Genomic DNA, 18681 nt, shown 5'->3' with positions numbered 1-18681 from the left:
CACCGTGTTTCTCCCCCAACTCTAAGTATTCACATTGTACCTTCACTGTTTCTATATCTTCCAAGAAATTCCACCTCAAGGAATCAATGCTGAGATTCATTCATATATCCAAGTATCCATTTCTTCAACTTCTATATCTCTTCCAACTTTTAGTAAATTCTTTAGGAAAATAACTTTCTACCTTTCTCCTTACCCTTCTATCTCACTCTTTGATCTCCATAATGAGCTAAAAATGGATCAATGAGTTTAGGGTTCAGGTAAATCATCACTAATAAGTGTATTACTTCTGGTGGTAGGACTTTAGAAAATTATACCAAAGAGACATAAATGGGATATAACTATATCAAGAAAAAAGTTACAAATGTAACTGAAATAAACATCAGAATTAGTACTCTCTACATCAAATGTAATCTTTAAAAATCTTAGAGCCAGTAAATCTGCATTAAGTGTAATTGAAAAAAAAAGCAGAATTATTACTGTCATTAAATAATTTTTAAAGTGTCTAAAATGTCATTTGAAAACTCCACTACTGTTTCCCGCACCTAGTAAAACCTTTTAACTAAATATACCTATATACTATAAAAGTTACACATTAAAAGCTAGTCCTAATTTAATTTTGCTGCTTTTTGTTTTGGGCAACAACACATTCTGCTTTTTTTATTATTAACATGGAATATTTTATAGACTATGAAATAATATAGACTTTTACTGGCTAGTGTTTGACTCAACACTCTTTGCGACACTTTTTCTAGACAGAAAAGCTTTCCATGTTTCACGCCACCGAGAGTCACGTGGATGTGGAGGAGAAAATATCACCTTCCTACAGCACACAGCAGAACTACAATGACTGTGTTTGCTGTGAATACACCCTAGAATCATAAAAGAAAGACCAGGAAAGTGCAATTAATTAGTATTTAGTTCGAACAAACTCTCCACCACCATGACGATAGGCAGTCTCATAAGGAAAAAGGTATGATGGTTTGGAACTAAGGCTTCAATTCTCAATCTATCATGTAAGGAGCTATTTAATCTTGACCAAACGGCTAGGTTTCCTGAACCATGATTTCCTCATCTGCAAAATGTGGCTGTAAGCACCTGAAACTAACACAACATTGTAAATCAACCATACTTCAACTTTTTTAAAAATGTGGCTTGTAAGGCTTATATTCCTAGGGCTGTACTAATGTGTGCATGTACATGTGCACACATACTTATACACGTGCATACACGCAAACACACACACACACACACACACACGTATTTCCCTCCAACCCCTTAATTATTGATCTTCTCACTACATCTTTCTGCATTGGCTTCACTTTCTCAGATTTGCTCTCCCGTGAAGCTGTAACAATACTGGCAGACAGATCTGGTCTTATATCTTTATGGCTTCATGGCCAGAGAGAAACAGGACTTTTCCTAACTAGAATAACCTGAAAAAAAGCTGGGAAAGCACTCTTATTGGCCCACAATGGGTTAAATATTCACGGCTAGACAAATTACCCTACCCCAGGGAACGCACTAATATATTGAACCAGCTTGAGCAGGACTTAAGGGGCACAAGGTCGAGAGAGGTTGGGCGGGCCTCCTGAGCAGACATAGATGCTGGTCTATACAAAGACCATGTTGGCATCTTGATTCCTCATTTTCTAGTATTAATATACTCTTTCATTTTTAAACTAATTACTCACTATCCACTCCTCAAATAATTCTATCCGCCTGAATGACTGCAGTAGTTTTCTAGCTGGGTACCACTTCTAGATTCATCTTCCCACCACTGTCCTTTCAGATAACTTTAAAGTTCAAGAACCAACAAGGGTTTTGTGTGGCCTGTCATAAAAGATCAAACTTCTGCCATATAGCCTTAAAGTCCCTTCAATGTCTGGCTGTCCCTTATCCAGCCATCCTTATCTGCCATCCGTATTCATTAAGAGGAACTGTTCTTCTCAAATACTTTATATTCCCTGTCATGTCACAATCTTTCTCCCCCAGGCCTCTGATTATGCTAATCTCATTAGCTAAACTCGTCTACTCTTGCATTTCCAAATCCCACTCATCTATTACAAACAAATGTTCCAATTTTGTCCTGTTTTTATATGCAACTCATACTGATCCTGCCCGCCCTTACAAATTCTTACAGCATCCAAATGGGTTCAATTATATAACAATTTATTACTTCCTATTTGTTTTGCCATCTCTCCGTTTAGGTTATAGGTGCTTAGAGAGGACAGACATATCTCAGAGTTACCTTCCTCTAAGATATCTTCCTTAGAGACACTGTCCTCACAGTGCGAGGCATAATGGGCACCACGAACAGATACTTGATTTTCGTGCCCTTTGCAAACAAGAGAACTTCAATACCCTAAATAGTTAACCCTAGGATAAAAACAAACAGAATTGCCCTGTGATTAAACTCATCTGTCTCATTTCTCTGTAGCTGTCATGAAAATGCTATGTTTCTAATTCAACATTTAAGTCCAATTCTGCTGCGAGATAAAGGTCATCTTCAGATAGGTCATATGATATCCGGGGAGTCAGAAACTGGAAATTTGCACATGTTTACAACTGTTTTCATCACATGCAACTATCCCACAGGGGAGACCCAGTACTCTGGTACACAAATAGGTCAGCAGTCTGTCATGTGGACATCAGCAACCATCTCATAAATACATCTGAAAAGTTTATCTCCTGAATCTTAAGTAGCCAATTCATCCTTGCATCAAGCTGATAAGAAAAACACCAGTTCTTCATGTCTTAACTGAACTGCTGTCAGTGGCTGCTATTTTCTGGAGTGATGAAAACTTTCCAACCGAGTTGCTTCTTACGCTGCCATTTCTCTTTTTTTAAAAAACTTAATTCACTAGATTCACTAGATACAATTAGATACAATTTACTAGAAATTAGATACAAATACCTGACATTCTGAAGCAAAGAGATCAGACCAACGACCTTGTAGAAAAACAAGATGTATGTACTGATTTATTTAAGTAGAAAGCCACAGAAATGGGGAGTCAAATCGGGAACGGATCAGGAAAGTAAGCAACTGCTGATTTACAGTGATAAGTATTTCAAACCCAAATTGAATAAACTAAAGCAACCATCTGTTTTATAAACTGAAATTATTAATTTTTAGTAAACTTCTGATGGGGCACTATTTTGGGCAGAGCATTAATTTATAAGAAACAGAACAACAGGCAGTCCAGCACATTTCATAAAGGATAACTACATTTCCCAGTTATCCATCTGGGTCTTCTTCATTTCAGCGGTTTAATTAAAACTCAATGGTATTACCAATCTGTTACATTTTTCATGTTGATGGTTATTACATTCACAGTGCAGCAGGACTACAAATTAAAGTGAGAAGATGATAAATCTCATCTCCAAATTTCATTTCTGTTTTTCTAGTAACTAATACTCTGGTAATATTTTTTAGCTCACTCATGTTTATAGAACAATTTCCATTATTTTTTATGATTAAAATAAAGGAAAAAAAGAGATGCGTGAATTTTTCCACAGCTTTTTTCTTTTTGTATGCATTATATTTTCTCACTCTTCTATCAACCCACTCTGTAGATCTATTCGAGTTGGGCGCCTCGAAATCTGTAATAAACTTGTTTTATGACTTTCTTTTTAAAAACAAACATTTGGGTTTTTTCATGAATGAATCTTTTAATATTAGACTTACTCAAATTGAAATGAGAAGCATACCATTCAATTATGAATTCTGGGGATGTAAATTCATATGTAAAATATGTTTATTTTCTGTTTAAATCATTAACATAAACAAATGATTACCTTTTCATATCAAGAATGCCTCTTCAAACCTATACCATTAAATATATATAATTTGAGTTATACCAGAGATATAATCATACACTCTTGTTTATAGATGATTGGAAATTGGTTTAAGATAATGCCAAACATAGGATGCAGTGGGTTATACTGAAAAAAAAAGTGCTATACAAATGCTTTCAAAATATGAAAAACTATACAGCTATATGAAAAGTTGTGAAAAATCAGACTGAGGCTGACTTTCAGAAGGAAAAGCATATATACAAAATACCTCTCCCACCTCCCTCCCTCCTGATCTCCAGACCTGGAGAGGATGCACATGATAAGAATGGATATAATCCAATGTGTCTTGATAGACAATCAAAAGGGCTTTAACTTGGTGACCACCCGTTAAGAAACAATTGTTTTGAAACAACTGGTGTCAAAAACTGATCTGGAAAGTCTCCACTCCTGTCAACATTCTTGCATTCCTAAGCATTGGTTGTTCACTGCAATGCATTTGAGAAACAAGGAGAAATAATGGGAATATGTAAGGCACAGACAAGGGTAAGGGACTTAGTGGTGGGCTACGATGAGTAATTGTCTATTAATACAGCCAGCATGACTGAGAAGATCTCACAGAAATTCATAGAAATGGCAAGTGGAATGGACAGAAGAGGCCCTCAGAGCTGCTGAGAACAGGTGCTGATGAACAACAGTTTGGACCAGCTGAGTACGAGATGACTGCAGCATCCAGGGAGATCTGCAGGCCACAAACATGTCTGGATTTCAGAAGAAATTTGGAAATGTGTGTATGTATCTCCCATGTATATATTCTGTATCCCAAATGAGTATTAAAAATGCAGATGTGCTTTTGAGTGCAAGAGCTCAAGTAGAGTGAGCACAGATAGAAAGAGAGGTGAAGGCAAATCCCTGAGGAACAAAGACACTAACGGGCAAGTAAAGGAAATGAGCCTATCAAGAAGAAAAAAGGAAGGGTTAGGGTTGTAGGAAGAAAACAAGTAAAATGTTTTCAAGAGAGGAAACAATTTCCAGGAAGAAGATACTCCAACAGTGTCAAATGCATTAAGAGATGTCAAGGAAGGTTGACCAACATGTCTGTTTGATGATCTTTACAATCCCAACTTTATAAGGGAGGTATTAGCATTATTGTTGGTATCCTTCCTTTAAATGAAGAAAATAAAGGCCCTAAAGGTTTATGTAACTTGTCCAATATCACAAAACAAGTGACTGTTAGAGAATTTTGAATCCACACTGTTCTTGTTGTATCCAAGCTCACAACCTTTCACAATTTGACTGTAGAAATTCCAGGAGTAAATAGAGATAAATTAAGGTAAATTGAGAGGAGCAATTTTTAAGAGATGAAGAGAAAGCCAGAGAGAGAGACAGAGCTGATATAGAGTAGGACTACTTATTGGTGCAAGTTAATGGAAAGACATCATCAGGATAAAGAATCCTGGGGAAGGGATGAAACCAAAGTAGCAGAGGGATCTACCTGCCTCAGATGTGGGAGAAAGGAGGGAATAACATACACAGAAGCAAATGCAGTGCCAAGAAGACTGTAAAAGTGGACAGATAATTGGCCTAAACTTTTTTCTTATTGTTTGTTTGTTTTCCTGGTGAAGTTGATCAAGAAGCTATTTGCAGAGGGGAAGGTGACTGAGACTATTAAAAGAAACTTAACATTCTGTCTACCGTTCCTAAAGTATTTTAGTCTTTTAAAGGAGTATTGTCATATTCCTTTCCTTCTCTAATAATGGCAACAAATACATGTGTTGTGTGTTTTGGAGGGAGGAGAAATCAAGAAAATCGTGTCATCAAATTTTTTAAAAATGTGTAAATAGTAAAGAGATTGAAATAGTAATCAAAAACTCCCAGTAAAGAAAAATCCCAGGGTAATATGGCTTCCCTAGAAAATTCAACTAAACATTTAAAGAATTAACACCAATCCTCCTCAAATTCTTCCAAATAATTGAAGAAGAGAGAACATTTCCAAACTCATTCTATGAGGCCAGTTACTCTGATATCAACACTAGCCAAAGACACAATAGGAAAACAAAACAACAGATCAATATCCTTGATGAATATTAATGCAAAAGTCCTCAATAAAATACCAGCAAACCTAACTCAAAAGCGATTAAAGGACTAAACACCATGATCAAGTGGGATTTATACACGGAATACAAGGAGAGTTCAACATACAAAAATCAATCAGTAAAATACACCATTTGGCAAAATGAGGCACAAAAACCACACAATTATCTCAAATGATGTGGAAAAAGCATTTGACAAAATTCAACATCCATTTATTATAAAAACACTCAACAAACTAGGAATAGAAGGAAACTATTTCAACATAATAAATCCATATATAAAAAGCCCACAACTAACATCATACTTGATGGTGAAAGACTGAAAACTTTTCTTCTTAAATCAGGAACAAGGCCAGGATGCTCACTCTCACCACTATTATTCAACATAATACTAGCAGTTCTAGCCAGAGCAATTAGATAAGAAAAAATAAATAAAAGGCATCCAAAGGGAGAAAGCAGTGAGATTATCTCTGTTCACAGACGATATGATCCATATGTAGAAAACTCAAAAGATTCCACCAGAAAAATAAAGCTGTTACAACTATGAAACAATTTCAGCAAAGTTATAGGATACAAATCAACACACCAAATTCAATTGTGTTTCTATGTGCTAACAATGACCAATCTGAAAAGGAAATTAAGAAAACAATCCTATTTGCTGTAGGACATCATAAAGGATAAAATACTTAGGAATACCCCTAAACAAGGAGGTGAAAGATGTGTACACTGAAAACTACAAAACATTGTTCAAAGAACACAAGGATGGTACAAATTAATGGAAAGATATCCCATGTCCATGGATTGGAAGACTTAATATTGTTAAAATGTCCATACTACCCAAAGCAATCCATAGATTCAATGCAATCCCTATGAAAATCCTAATGACTTATTTTATAGAAATATAAAAAACAACCTAAAATCCATATGGAATCTCAAGGGACCCAAAATAGACAAAACAATCTTAAAAAAAACAACAAAGTTGGAGGCCCCACACTTCCTGATTTCAAATCATAGCACACAAAGCAGCAGTAATTAAGACAGTATGAGACTGCCATAAAGACAGATATTTGGACAAATGGAACAGAATAGAGAGCCTAGAAATAAACTCCTGCATATATGTCCAGATGACTTTCCACAAGCCAAGACTACACAATGGGGAAAGGACGGTTTGTTCAAAAAATGGTGCTGGAAAAACTGGATATCCACATGCAAAAAATGAAGTTGGACCCTTACCTTATAACCATATACAAAACTTAACTCAAAATGGATCGAAGACCTAAATGCAAGCACTGAAACTGTAAGACTCCTAGAAGAAAACATAGGAGGAAAGCCTCAGGACATTAGATTTGACAGTGATTTCTTGGATATTACATCAAAAGCACAGTCAACAAAAGCAAAAATAGACAAATGGGACTATGTCAAACTGAAAAACTTCTGTGCGTCAAAGGAAACAATAGAGTGAAAAGGCAACCAACCTACAGAATAGCAAAAATATTTACAAATTATATATCTGATAAAAGGTTAATATCCAAAATACATAAGGAACTTCTACAACTCAACAACAACAAAACAAATTTGATTTGATTTAAAAATGGGCAAAGGACTTGAAAAGATAATTCTAAAAAAAATTATGTATGAATGGCCAACAAACATATGAAAAGCTGCTCAACGTCACTAATCATAAGAGAAATGCAAATCAAAACTACAATGAGATATCAGCTCACATCCATCAGTATGGCTACTATAGGAAGAACAAAAAATAGCAAGTGTTGGCTAGGATGTGGAGAAACTGGAACCCTTGTGCACTGTTGGTGGGAATGTAAAATGGAGCAACCATCATGGAAAAGAGTATGGGGGTTCCTCAAAAAATTAAAAATAGAATTGCTATATGATCCAGCAATCCCACTCCTTGATATATATCCAAAGGAATTCAAAGCAGGAATTTGAAGAGATATCTCCATATTTGTGTTTATCACAGAACTATTCACAATAGCCAAGAGGTGGAAGCAACCCAAATGTCCATCAGCAGATGAACATGTGCTATATACACACAATGGAATAGTATGTAGCCTTATATAAGAATGAAATCTTGTCATATGCTGCAACATGGATAAACTTCACAGACATTTTACTAAGCAAAATAAACCAGTCAAAAAAGATAAATACTGTATGATTCCACTCATACAAAATAACTAAAGTAGTGAAAACCATAGAAACAGACAATAGAAAGGTGGCAGGTTGCCAGGGGCTGAAGGGAAGAGACTGGGGAATTACTGTTTACTGAGTATAGAGTTTCAGTGTTGCAAATGAAAAAGTTCTGGAGATCTGTTGTACAACAACGTGAATAAACTCAACTCCACTCAACTGTACACTTAAAACTGGTTAAGATGGTAAATATTATAGTATGTGTTTTTTACCCCAATAAAAAAAAATTAGAAAACAAAACAACCATGGGTCCACGTGAACATATAGAGGAATGGCAATTAGGGTGAAAGAAGGGTTATAGGGCAGCAACGTTCTCTGATGTGCAAATAAGGGGGTTAAAAGTTTGGCTTTGGTGTTCTACTGGAAAGGTGGGCTATGGCTAGCTTGATAAAAATATAAACTAGTCATGGAAAATAGGGTAGTACACGGTTTTATTTTAGAAAAATATATAATTCTGTCAAGGTTACCTACTTTAAAAGTTAAATATAGCAAACAACAGTTCATCAATCAAGTACAGCAAACGGAATGTATATCTCATCTCTATATTTCCAGCTCACTGGAGAAAATGGAAACATATAGAGATAAGGAAGCTTATTACATTTTTTAGGTATAATTTCTGGTTGATAGGCTGAAAAGATTATCAACTGGAAATTACATCATGGCCAAATAAGTGGATGTTCACCTCCAAAATAATGTAGCTTGTTAGATACACCTCCCTTCTCCTTTCCACTACCTTCAGAGAGCTGGAATTGGCAAGATTCTTAGCCTAGAGAAATTGATTAAGGGGAGAAGAGAGTAGGAAGGGCATGGTCCCCATAGAATCTGGTGGGGAAAGAAGAGCTGAACTTATGATATATAATTATATAATATATTATAATACTGTATGCCATCTATCCCATCTGCTCTGTGAATTGCTGCAGTAGCCATCCACTCTTGAGTTCACACAGTGGACCAGGCAGCCAAGTGGGAATTAAGGAAAAGTTGATGCCAGACACAGTCACCTTGGACTTGGCTGCTCAGGTCCATCAGAGGTGGGGCACAGGTACTTGAGAACCAAGAGGACAGGCAGTGAAGGAGAAATTAAAGAATATTACAGAAAACAACCAGGTCCTACTGTATAATACAGAGAACTACATTCAGTGTCCTATGATGGGATTCCCTGGTGGCGCAGTGGTTGAGAATCCGCCTGCCAGTGCAGGGGACACGGGTTCGAGCCCTGGTCCGGGAAGATCCCACACGCTGCAGAGCAACTAAGCCCGTGTGCTGAGCCTGCTCTCTAGAGCCTGCGAGCCACAACTACTGAGCCTTCAAGCCACAACTACTGAGCCCATGTGCCAAGAGCCCGTGCTCCACAACAAGAGAAGCCACTGCCATGAGAAGCCCGCGCACCACAACGAAGAGTAGCCCCCGCTCGCTGCAAGTAAAGAAAGCCTACGCACAGGCAAAAATAAAATAAAATAAATAAATTTATTTTTAAAAATCCTATGATAAACCAAAATGGAAAAGAATATAAAAAAAGGAATGTGTATACATGTATAACTGAATCACTTTGCTGTACAGCAGAAATTAACACAACATTGTAAATCAACTATACTTCAGTTTAAAAAAAGAAGAATATTGCAGAGAACACTGGGGCCTTTTATTCTTTTGCTAAGGTGTATGAAAGCATACCTGAGATTAGGTAATAAAAACTAAAAAGAAACGAATTCTAAAAAGCACAAAAGCAAACCCAGGCTCCAATTCCTCCAACCTATGTTTACAGCTTGAGAAGCTTCTAAGTATAGTAGCCATTTCCCTGCAAAGTGACAGCCAATCAGAAAGATAAGGGACATCTGAGTTCTCCCAGTGTAGGGACAGGGTGCAAATTGGCCCAAAGGCTCTATTGACTAAAACCACAGTGCTCTGTTTTGTAAATAATGGTTTGCAAAAACAGAGGCTTTATGAATTCCATTATCTAATGATTTTCCATTAACATGCTAATTACTCCTATAATTAAGAAAACATTAAAAGCCTAGAAAATCAAGGAAATGCTGAACTGAAATTGCCATCCAGTCCTTTAGACAGTACTGCCAATAGTTAGTAAGATCTGGAACAAATTCCAAGCATTCTACCTTCGTTATCAAACTGCGCTTTCCGCCTTCCTTAGCTTAGTACTCTTACCTGGCCTATTGTCTGACCTTACAAGAGAAATAAAATCCAGTTTATGCTATATATAGAAGTAGCCTTGCACGTAAGTAGAGTAAGATGCCAGCGGATACGGTGTTCTTTGTGGGTCTGCAGAATGAAATGTTCCCTGAACTTCAGTGTGGACAAGCCCGCCGGCCACAGGTGTAGACGGAGTCCTCTGAGTTAAGATGCACATTTAGAATAAACCTATTGGGAGGGAAGCATTCTTATGAGAAAGAAATGATATGATAAACAATCATGAACATAATTTGATCTGGGTCATCACAAAGAAGCAAGCCAGGCTCCTAAGAAAAGCACACTGCTGAAGGTTAAAAGAAGTGTAGACAAGAAAGGGAGGGGCAGGGTTTCCCTGGTGGTGCAGTGGTTGAGAGTCCGCCTGCCGGTGCAGGGGACACGGGTTCGTGCCCCGGTCCGGGAGGATCCCCCATGCCGCGGAGCGGCTGGGTCCGTGAGCCATGGTCGCTGAGCCTGCGCGTCCGGAGCCTGTGCTCCGCAGTGGGAGAGGCCTCAACAGTGAGAGGTCCGCGTACCGCAAAAAAAAAAAAAAAAAAAAGAAAGAAAGAAAGGGAACCATGCAAGGGAAATTGCCTCCTTTGGTCCTCAGGAGACTAGTCCTAATTATCTGGAAATAACCAAGAATCCATTTTGGCAGAAGGAACAAGATACACCATGGTATTACTATTTTAAGCAACTATTCCTTCTGTGGTGGTTTTATGTGACTGTCATCTTTAGTCAAGGGTTTCAAGAGAATAAAAAGGACTAAAGCTATCGAATTGCCAATTATTTACTACTCCGTTCCTAAACCGCATGCATTTTTAAGGAATTCATCATTTGGGGAATTGTTTTGCTTTGGGGCTTAGGAAGCTCTACTTTGAAGGACTAGAACTAAAGCTACTTTTTAAAGGAGTTCTAAATTGAGTGCTTAACGAGGAAGACCCAAGGTAGAAAAGCCTCAGTGAGGAGAATGTCAAGTCCTGCCAGCACTACACTCACGGTACTCATTCCCCAGGCCTCCAGGTGTTAAAAGGAGCTGTGTACTTTATTCGCCCAGGCCAGAAGACCAGTACAGTATATGTACTAAGAAAGGGAAGAGATCAATGTGAAGAAACTAACATCCCTTTAAACTCCAGTGGCTGAGTCTAGATAATTTTCTTAAATGGGGCAGCCCATTGAACATTGCACTTCTGGAAATTCACTAAAGAAGCCAGGTTCCCCATCTGGTCCCAGCCGCTCGAATTCAGAATGCATCACAGAGGAGAGTAACAAAGCTCTGGTGCTATCCTTCACTGCAAGGAGTGTGAGTCATAAACCTTTTAGCGGTGGGTCTACGACTATGAGATGTGTAACTTCAGGGATGCTGTCACATGCCACAGTCTACCCCAACGTCTTCATTACACGCAGTCAGGAAGAAATAAGGACAGGCTCAAGGAACAGGTCTTATGCAGACAAGGATAAGAATAGATAGAAGGTAGCAACTATATTTAGCAAGTAATTCAACAAGAGGAAAGGGCAGATGGATTTAGTTCCCTTTTACTTTTCTATTTCCAACTTGCTGAAACCAGAGTGGGGAAATGAACATGAGAGAGACCTGGGCTTTGATTCTTTGCTAAAGTAGGATTATGTGAGTAACAAAGACGATGTACCAGAAAGGTTACTCCAGAAATCAGATGACTTTGGTTGTGGTGTGACCTTCAACAAGTGGATTTTGTTTCTAGACCCAGAGCTCTTCACCTACAAATTAAAGAAATTATAGAAGAATAACCTCTGTGCTCCGTTTCATTTTCCAAACAATCCATGACTAAATACATTTATAATCAAACTAAATTTACAAGTGAAAAAAAAAAAAAGAACTTTTCAGAGTCTATGAAAATGAATGGAGTTTACAGATTCAAGTTTCTTCAGACTACAACTAGTAATACTGTTTTGGAACTGCAATCAGTGTTCCAGAAATTTCTTCCATCCAAGCCTAAACCATTGTATTTCAGTGAAAGGATGCTAAGCTTTTGGATATTGTACTTGAGTCTTTATGCCAAAGTAATCGCTCAAGGCACATTTGAATTTTTATGACTCTAATGATGTCAGTTCACAAGATGGACTATTTCCCTTGGAAAACAGAGAGTCCTCCAGGTGACAGAACAGACGGAGGGCCAACTTTTACTTATGGCTCAGGTTACACAGACGCTGCACCTTAAATAATTGATACGATGTGATCATACTTGGGCCTCATCTGTGGGAACAGACTGAACTGAAACCAGATATGCCTCAATCTGTATAGTAACCACTGCTCAACAGCAGAGACACAGTGGCAAGTCCATTAGGCTAGCCAGAGTCGGGAGGCTCATGCTACTTAAGTACTGAGCAGATGATCGATTCTGGTTAAAATGCCTAGTTCCACCCCACTGCCAGCTGAGAGCTCAGCAAAGCTGACTGGCTGCCTCAGTTAAACAACAGCTGGCTTTGGGAGGCCACAGATGAAACCAAGCAGCTGTCAGCCTCTGATTCCCCCACGAAAGAACCCAATACGGTATGCTATTTCGATGAGCTAAATAATATCTATAGACACCGTGGCAACGTGAACCTACTTCCGTTTACTACGGGGAACTAGGAGAATAGGAATAAAGTGGGGAATGGTAATACTACCATTCCAAACTGAAGAGTCCATATAAATTCAAAAGTTGTGCTCCGAAGTTTGAGAATGGGTACTTTCATCATTTGGAAAAAACCAAAGCACGGCTGAAAATGTTCCTCATGAAAGTAATTGATGGTTTATCCAAATTGCCTCCTGTATGAGACTGCTACCGGTGTTAATCTGAGTGCTATTTTTCTAGGTATTTCTACAGATTTTCTTTTTAGAGCCTCATAATAATGCTGACTGTAACATAGGCTGGATAACTCTAATTGTCCATTTTATCATTAGGAGCCCTGAGGTTTAATTCCAAGAAGTGCAATGCCATGACTGGAGAATGAAACCACTGATTCATGACCAGCAGCGTCAGGATTCAGGTCCTTTTCCACTATAAAGTGCTAAGTGCTCTCTGCCACCTGCATCCCTACCAACGAGTGTGCAGCGTGGCCAGATGCCATGGCCACATGCCGTGGCCACATGCAGCCTCCACATAGACGAACTCTCTGGATCAAAAAGGAGGCAAGGGGAGGTGAGAGACTCCAGAAAAAACACATCTGCTGGAAGCTGCACTTCATGCCCAGTGAGAAGCAATGGGGACCAAGCATTTTCTAGATCACATGCTTGGACTACTATAAGAGGCACTATGGGGTGGTGGGAAGTAGGCAGGAGTTGCAGAGATCCAAGCTCAAAGCTGAGTTCTGTTGCTCATGAGCTGTGTGACTTGGAGCAAATTTCTGAACTTCTTGATGCCTGGCTCTTCTCACCTATAATACGGGATAACTCGTCTACCTGGCATGGTAGGTAGGTCTTCCATAAATAGCACCTTTCTTACCACGCCTGCTGCTTGCAGCCACCAAGTCCTTTCAAGGCCACGAAGTTCAGTTTGAACCAACAGACCCGATATTCTCCTTGCCCATCATGAGTAGAGGCTAGTACATGCTTTTCCCATCCAATTCCCTACAGGCCACAGACAATGAAAACAACCCTACATCTAACAAGCACTGAAATCTGCTCTCCAGCACTTTTCTTTTGGCACCTAGTAGATTTTTTAAAAAATAAAATAAAAAGCCTGCCGTGTCTGGTCTCCTTCTTCCCTTTAGCAAAGATTAGACCAAAAAGAAAGCAATTTAACAATTATTAGGTAAAGTAGGAGTGGCTCTTTATCTCTTTTTATACCAGAAGAGAAAGAGATGGTTGGTTATTTCTGCAATCATTATAAAATGTGCTTCACGTACACACACTTGACACAAACCTGGAAATGAAGGGTCATGTTGAGCAGAGATTTCTTTTTTTTTGGCTCTATTTAACTGTAGCTATTATTATAACCATTCACAAATATTAAGCACTTATTATATAAGGCCTTAGTTTAGGACTCAGGCTCTGGAATCGAAGTGAGTTTGAAACCTGGCTCCACCACTGACTTGCTGTGTGACCGTGGGCTGAGTAGTTAACCTCTCTGTACTTCGGTCTCCAGCTCCACAAAATCAAAACACTACTACACAACCTGCGTGAGGCAAAAGAATATAAAAATCCATGCAAAGCACTTGGAAGAGTGCCTGACTGTTAAGAAAAAGTAGTAAATGTTAGCAATTATGCTTAGTTATTACTGAGTGAACCTCATAGGTCTTGAGAGAAATGTGGTAAATAAAGACTGGTTGGGCTAGTTAAACTCTTGAGAGTTTGAAATAGCATTTTATAATAAAGTCAATGAAAAACTCTCCCATACTCATGTTGCCTGCTGCTATCACGGGAGAGACAACATCCTATCACCACCTGATACAAGACACGCAGCAATTTATGAGAAAGCCTTCTCTCTGGCTCTGGACTGAGTGCCCTGATTATTTCTACACTGTGCAAAACTAACCATTGCACTTTGCTTCGAAAAAGATTTCTTTAAGTCTCGTAACTCAGTTCCGAGCACAGTTGGACCCCCATGTGAATGTTTCCTCAATACTGCAGCGTCTTGAAAAAGACTGGTACCTCACCCTATTGCATGGGATGTGGTTTCCCTACACCTCTCTGAGATCCCACCCGACAGATAAAACCCTCTTCTGTCGGGCGCATTTTATTGTACAAGCAGTCCAACTCCCATCTAAGATAACCCGGAAAACATAGTTGTGTTCCTTCTAGCTAAAATCCAATTCTTTTCATCTTGAATTGTTCTAGCACAAAATGGCATCTTAAAAATTTCATTGTATTTACCTTATCTACCTCTTTATCTTTTTTTCAATAATGTTACTAATAATATAGCTCAAATTATATAACTACAAGGTACCTGTCATCGGATAGACACTGATCACAATTCACATAACTCCTTTTCATCTGCATAATAATAATGTCATAAGGTCATAATAATAGTTATATAATATTAACTATAATATATTGTATTATAGTTGTATGATACTATATATTGTATAATATCATATAACTATTATTATGACCTTTTCAAAGGTGATAAAACTCAGACAGAGAGAATGTAAGTGGCTCAGGATCATAGAGCCAGAAAGCAGAGAGCCAGAGGCATACATACCACTGTACTACAGTTGAATTCCTCCCTTCCTTTCTACCTTGTACCATCCATCCGCCCTTTTATCTATCTGCCCATCTCCTCATCCGGCTATCAACCAATCAGTAGAGGGGAAAGAAGGAATTAAAGCATTTGCTTAGAAAGGAATTTGGAATTTAACTAATTCAAATATATCAGTAGGATTTGGTGGTTGTAAAGTGCTCACTTGCAGTAGGTTCAGCACGGCATGCATTATTAAAGAAACTGCTTTAAATGAGTGTCAATTTTTCAAAACGTAAAAACTGGCTCTATTCAAGAAACCCAGCAGACTCGAAGGGATGTATACAATATAACTATACAGCGGCCACGTTACTAAGCTGTGAACATTATATCTGAAAGGAAAGACATAATCAACAATTATTCTTTTCTTTCAGTAAGAAGAAAGCTAGGTAGGAGTACGTCTAAACTATCCTTCCTTCCTTAATGAAACTGTTACTGATTTTTCATCCTACGGAAGCACTGCCTTGAAGCAATTTCTTTTACCTGCAGGCTCTCACATTTAATTTGGATGTATGCTTAAGGAAGAGTTTATCAATAAAAGCTCCAGAGGAATGCCAAAAGGTTTGTATTAGGAAGAAACAGTGAAAGCAATTCTATGAATTTTGTTAAACACAAAGATGATCAAAGAATTACTAATGAATGGCATTTAAAGAGCAATTTCAATGTGAATCTGGGTCATATCAACATAGTCATCACTCTGAATGTTCTCAGTGGGTAGAAACATGAAAAATTTCCATGCACAAAACATAAATTTGATACTGTTAGAGGAAAGGGCAAATATATTCGTTCACCAACAGCTGGGCTTCAAGTTGACTTTGCTGACCAAAATTAATATCGCCCCACGTTCTTTTAGCATCATCCCTTATTATGTACCTGTTACTGAACAAAGCACGATGTATGTACTATCTCATTTGATCTTATAATTCAGGTACCATCAACCACAATATTATACACAAAGAAAGTAAGGCACAGAGAATTTAAGAAATTTGCGCCAAATTATATAATTACCAAATGGCAGAACCAGCATTCAACCTCATGTTTATGTGTTTCCAGAACCCACATTCATAACTCCAGGAAAGGAACAGTTCGTATACACAAAGTACTTTGATTCTCTACCATGTACCAAAAAGCCTCTGAATAAATAAATATTTTCACAACATTCATCAATGCTTCAGGACCATGAATTTCTTTAGACTTAATGAAGCTGTATTTGCACAATGTGACCAACCACAAAACCCATGTGCAATGTTAGAAAATGCTCTTGGGATTCAACCTACTTTAGATTCTCAAACATACGCTGGAACCATCAAGTCCCACACGGGGATGACTAAGTCCCTCTCAGAACACTGCCCCTTATCCCTAAAAGTGTGCCACCTTCCAGAACGACCCCACCACAGAAAGGACTAGTCGCAGGACCACCTGCATGGTGACTTTTCTCCGCCCCTCCTCTCTGAACTCTCCCCTCATTGTCTCCTGCTTTCTCTCCTGCCCCACACCCCTTGCTAAACTATACTCAGTTCTAAATGTTTATAGGTCAAGTTGTTTTCTCCCTCCGGATTAATTTCTCCAGAGACAGATGACACACTATTTGAGTTCTCTTTCCCTGGGAAGCTGTTCCAGGAGTCCCCAAACCAGCCCTGATCTTGAAAGGAGCTCAAACCAGGGAAGATACCTCCCCAAAGACCCCAGAGGGGCCCCAGCAGTCAATATAAATCTGAGAACATGACTGTCTTCTCTACCTGCCAACAACTCCTTCCTATGCCACTCTACTCTCAAGGTTCACAGCAAGTCATTCCATTATGCCAGTAATTTGTGCCCCCCCCCCAAGGAAATCATGCAGGAAAATGAACAGTGACAATAGCCAAGACCAAAACAAAACAATCAGTAACAACAGAAAAGGAATTAAGTTGTTTGCCATATTACAAATACTAAAGTATCACATACAATACATTCAGATTTATTCATTTTGAACGTTGATGGAGCATGTTCACGAAACCTCCATTAACAATGCCATCCACCTTTCCCCTTTATTTCCTATATGGTTTTTGACTATATGTTAGACACAACCTGACGAGTATTCAGGGTTTCATAGATCAATAGAAGCTCAAACTGGATTTTCCAAAGTCACGTATGTATTTTGTCATGCATTCATTCTTCTATTCACTACACATTCATTAAGCTCAAAACTGAACAAGAACACTGGGGTGCATGTATCTTTTCGAATTATGGTTTTCTCCGGATATACGCCCAGGAGTGGGGTTGCAGGATCATGTAGCAGCTCTAGTATTAGTTTTTTAAGGAACCTCCATACTGTTCTCCACAGTGGCTGTACCAATTTACATTCCCACCAACAGTGTAGGAGCGTTCCCTTCTTTCCACACCCTCTCCAGCATTTATTGTTTGTAGATTTTTGGTGCAAACGAACTTATTTACAAAACAGAAACAGTCACAGAAGTAGAAAAAAATTATGGTTACCAAGGGGGAAAAGGGAGGGAGGGATAAATTGGGAGATTGGCATTGACATATTCACACTACTATATATAAAATAGATAACTAGTAAGGACCTACAGTATAGCACAGGGAACTCTACCCAATACTCCGTAATGACCCATATGGGAAAAGAATCTAAAACAGAGTGGATATATATGTACATGTATAACTGATTCACTTTCCTGTACACCTGAAACTAACACATTGTAAATCAACTATACTCCAATACAAATTTAAAAAAAAAGAATATTATACTTCAAATTCCAACTCTACTACTCATCTCTTTCCTCAGATGTCATACGGAGATAATAATCTCATACTATATTTGTGAGGATTCAATGAGATAACGCATGTAAGAGCAACCAGGGATGTAATAACTGGTCAATCAATATAAGTAGTATCACTGCTATTACTTCTAGCACATTTTGTGGGAATTTTTATAAGATTTTTCTTGTATGTGATTAATTTTGTGCATGACACAGTATCTTATGTAGCTCTAGAGATTTTTAAATGAGCCTAGGAAGCAAATTTTGGCAGCTCTACTCAACATATCTCTGCAAAAAAAAAAAAAATTAAAACTATTAAAAAACATGAAGTGTTTTAAATCAAAGCTGTCTTATAAATTCTCTGAAAAGATTAAATGAAAACTGAATCACTCAATTTTTGAGAACTTTACGATACAAAATTTTCAGGCAAATATAAAAACTTCAGAAAAATGTTTT

At 38.2% G+C, this 18681-nt stretch overlaps 1 protein-coding gene across 1 annotated transcript in view; it reads right to left on the bottom strand.

Annotated features, from left to right (window-relative positions):
* THSD7B (thrombospondin type 1 domain containing 7B) overlaps window positions 1–18681 on the bottom strand; it is a gene marked incomplete at its 3' end in the record, with an annotated part of 763972 nt that overhangs the window by 714459 nt on the left and 30832 nt on the right. The window lies entirely within an intron of this gene.

Source organism: Leucopleurus acutus (assembly GCF_964270905.1).
Source record: "Leucopleurus acutus genome assembly, chromosome: 6".
NCBI lineage: Eukaryota > Metazoa > Chordata > Mammalia > Artiodactyla > Delphinidae > Leucopleurus > Leucopleurus acutus.
This window is presented reverse-complemented; position numbering and strand designations above follow the sequence as displayed.